This window comes from Belonocnema kinseyi, chromosome 4 (assembly GCF_010883055.1).
Source record: "Belonocnema kinseyi isolate 2016_QV_RU_SX_M_011 chromosome 4, B_treatae_v1, whole genome shotgun sequence".
Taxonomy (NCBI): Eukaryota; Metazoa; Arthropoda; class Insecta; order Hymenoptera; family Cynipidae; genus Belonocnema; species Belonocnema kinseyi.
In genome coordinates this window covers 100,878,795-100,882,828 of record NC_046660.1, presented here as the reverse complement: position 1 = coordinate 100,882,828, position 4,034 = coordinate 100,878,795, and the positions used below count along the sequence as shown (strand labels likewise).

The 4,034-nt window shown below is 30.3% G+C and overlaps 1 protein-coding gene across 2 annotated transcripts in view; it reads left to right on the top strand.

Annotated features, from left to right (window-relative positions):
* Window positions 1-451: 451 nt before the first annotated feature.
* The window catches only part of LOC117171726 (guanine nucleotide-binding protein subunit gamma-e), a 24,351-nt gene continuing 20,768 nt past the window's right edge, over window positions 452-4,034 (top strand). Inside the window, exons 1-2 of one of the 2 annotated variants that reach the window (XM_033359287.1) lie at window positions 452-470; window positions 584-732. The gene's annotated coding sequence lies outside the window, so the exon portion shown is untranslated. Of the gene's footprint in view, window positions 471-583; window positions 733-2,214; window positions 2,426-4,034 lie in introns of those variants that run through there. The other variant, XM_033359288.1, reaches the window with a different exon arrangement.

Genomic DNA, 4,034 nt, shown 5'->3' with positions numbered 1-4,034 from the left:
TTATAGTATAACCTTTGACCTGGATGAGCGAGTGCAAGATTTCATCCGATTAGATTGCATTGTATCAAGGTATGTCTTTTGTAAAAAGGAACAAGAATTTGAATTTTTTCAACTTTTCTATTTTTAGATCAACTTTATATACATATACACTACATTTTGTATGTACTCAAAAATTAAATCAAAATATCTAACAATAAGAAATCCCTATAACATATAACATTTGTCTAATAATATGTATGAGATAAGAATCTAAGACTGCATAAATACTTTAGAGATTTGAAAATGATTAAACTTTTTAGACAATTTTTCTCTTTAGTTTTAACGAATGATATAGTTGATATTGCTTGAAATTTTCCGCATCGACATGTCTGTACAAAATTGGATTTCTGTGTCTTATAAGGTTTCCATAAACGAATCGTGAAACCTTTTAAAAGTTACCTCTCTTCAGACTTGCTTCATACTTCAGGAAGGTAAGTGTAGTAATTATTCCGATATAGAACATTTTTTGTAACAAACTTTTTTCATGTAATTTGAATTAGTTAATAAAATTTAAATTCTTATTTTGAATGTCCAATATTTCCAGGATATTTTCAAAATTGGATTGTGCAAAGAAATATACTCGACAGAGAAATATCTCGTTTCTTCAAATTCAGTAGAATTATTCTGACCTACATTCAGCTCGACAAACTTTAACAATTTCAGTCTTCTTTCTTTCTACAAGTACTATTACAGGCAAGTTTTTTGCTTTTATAATTTTATATTTAATTATTTAGTTCTGTTCAGAAAATATTTTCTGTGTTATTGAATAACGTGAAACTATAAATAATATTTAAGTTAAAATTAAATTTTATTTGTCAATTTCATATCTTAAGACGATGAGCCTCAATCATTTTCAACCTGAAAGTTCTTGCGCTCGACATTTTTACAGAATACTTTTATCTAATGATTTTAAAGTATTTTACACTGAGAACAACAATAAAGTATCGAATCCTTTTTGAAATGGGCACAACCCCAGTGGGCGCAACATTTAGCGACGTCTTTACGACAACTTTACGACATCCTATTTTCTTGTAGTTACAGTGTCTTTACCATGTTGTAAAGACATCGTCAGATCATACGACATATTTACGATAGCGTAAGGATACCTCAAACACATTGACATAGGATGTCGTAAGGTTGTAAAGCTACGTAACGATGTCGCAAAGACGTCGCCAAATTTTGTGCCCGCTGGGTAGAATTTAAATTAAGGAAAACATTTTTATTTATATCTTTCAAATTATTATTTAGGAAGTGTTATTTTGCATCAAGAATTGATTAAAAAAGTCTTATAAAAGAATTTAAAGAATTGAAAACTACGCACTTCATGGGGTTTTCTGTATAACAGACAATCCTTTCCTGTCATTAAGGTTATTAAAGGAAGTGTTATTTCATATTAAAAACTGAGAAAAAAATAATTATAAAAGAATTTTAAAATGGTGTGTTTTATGAAGGGTTTTGTGTAGCAGAAAATGGCATTTTGTCATTAAGGTTATCCAAGCAATTTTGTTCTCCATTTTTCTGTAACGTGTATTACTTTTTGATAGATTTAGGCGTTTTAGATATTGAAATAAAATAAGTATCGAACTTTTTTGAAATACGCAGAATTCTATTTTGACAAAAACTATATGCTTATTTAATAAAAAAAACCTATTACTCATAAATCATCAGAAATATGCTTTCTCTAAAGATACATTGAGTTCGACAATTTTTAGGTTGAAGATGGTTCAGGCTTACGGTGCTATGATTTGTATGAAAAATGTACGAAATCATCAAATACTGGATAATTATTTTAATGTAGTATTGCATTCGATTTTTAGGATTTAAATAGTTTACATATATTTTTAAATTATAATAAATTATAAAAATATAAATATACATAATAACTTATTCATAAATATTAATTTAAATTATCCTAAATGGCTACTAACAGCTATTACACATTATTTGAAAAATAACTAACTATTAAATTTGTTCGTCGTGCAAAAAGTTTGTTTTATCGCAGTTGTAGTTAATTATCTCACCTTATCAAAATCTTGATAATATATAGATTAAATTCGACCCTGCTGCGTATTCTCCTAATGTCAACAGAAAAATTTCTTGGATGCGTATGTGTAAACATTCATTTATTGTTCTCTAGTGTGTATTATACACTCGAGTGCCTGTGACACCAATGAGAAAGAAAAGCGATCAGTAGTAGTTGATTTCTACTGAGGAAAGTGACAATTGTTACACTAGTTTCAAAAGAGGGCTAAAGTGTTTTTGCCTCACGGAGCTTCGCCCTGTTACTTGAAATACAATCAATTTGCGTTAATTTACAATAGTTGTATGAATCACATACAAGATAATTGTGAATATTCTAAAGCAACGATAAAGACTTCGGGGAACGGTAAGAACTTGAACAATTTTTAATTTTCGTTATCAAGATTGTTAAAAAGTGCTTAATTTATCACTTTTTATTATATGGATTACAAAATTGTATATTCAAATCGCTTTTCCTCTAAAACTAATTGTCTCTTAAGCTATTATTTAAAAATTGTTTTAATAATTTTTGTTCAAAAATGCGAGATACGGACAAAATAATTGTCCAATTCAATCCAGCTAAAAATTACATAAAATCTATGCTTTTTACGATTTTTTAATGGACTCAATTGGTGACTTATTATATAAAAGCAATAATGGAATATAATTTATATTCAGACTATATATATTCTTGGATTGCGGTATATATGTGTATAACAAAATTTTCTGAAGCAAAAATTGTATCTCGCACATTTAAACAAATTGTTTAAACAATTATAAACTTTTTTTCATGGCAGTTTGCGGTGAAATTTCCCTAGCAATCGAATAATCGGAAAGGATACGCTACAGCGTACCCTTATAGTATCCACGTATTATCCCTTTCGTATCATGCAAAAAAAGATTGAAAATGCTATTGCAATTATTCCGCGACCTTATCACGGAAAATTTAACGTAGAATTCGAATTGCAGTAAATTAAAGGTTCATCTTACTATTTTTTTTGCGTTTTTGTTGCATGATACTGAGGGGATACTACTATCGGCGAGAAAACTATAGGCATATATATGTCTTTGAAGCTTAACAACTCAGTCAAAAAATGCTAGCGCAACAAAAAAATAGCCATTCAAAAGCTGAAAGTGTTCTGCATTAATGAGCTTGAAGACGTTTATGTAAAAAAAATTTTTGTGCTTAGCAGACTGAAAAATGTAAAAAAATTAAGGTTTCTTGGGTACATTTAAGAACAGTCAAGTTTAGAGCATTATTTCTTATACAAGGGGCGATGGAAAAAGTTTGAAAAAATTCATGAGTATGAGGAAAACTGTTGTGAACCAGTTGCAGTTGGGAAATTTAAAAAATAATAAAAATTATTGCTTTAAAGTACAAACATGTGCAACAATATTATCTTCAGTTCTAATACAAATATTAAAGCGATTCAAACTGCAAAATGTAATTGATAGGCTCTGTATTTATTTTCAATCGCCCGTAAGGATGTGTTAGTCTTATTTTTTGTGAAAATCGCGATATTTTTAGACATTTTTTTGTTGGAAAACAAGTGAGAGAAAGCAGGGGGGGGGGGGCGTTTTTTTACTGCCGACCGCTAGTGCCTTTCTTTGACCCGTGGCCAGGTGCCATCCAAGGATTCAGAACCACATCTCGAAGAAAGGAACCAGCGGTCGGCAGTAAACAAAAAAGAGGCCCCCCCCTGCTTTCTGTCACTTGTTTTCCAACAAAAAAAATGTCTAAAAATATCGTGATTTTCACAAAAAAAGAAGACTAACACATCCTTCCGGGTGATTGAAAATAAATACAGAGCCTATCAATTACAGTTTGCAGTTTGAATCGCTTTAATATCTGTATTAGAACTGAAGATACGAGAGTAGTTCAACAAGTCCTTAGAATGACCAACATATGGCGCGCGAATCGCTCCAAATCATCTGTTTTCAGTCAGCACCACTCCCGACTAGATATATGGTGCAGT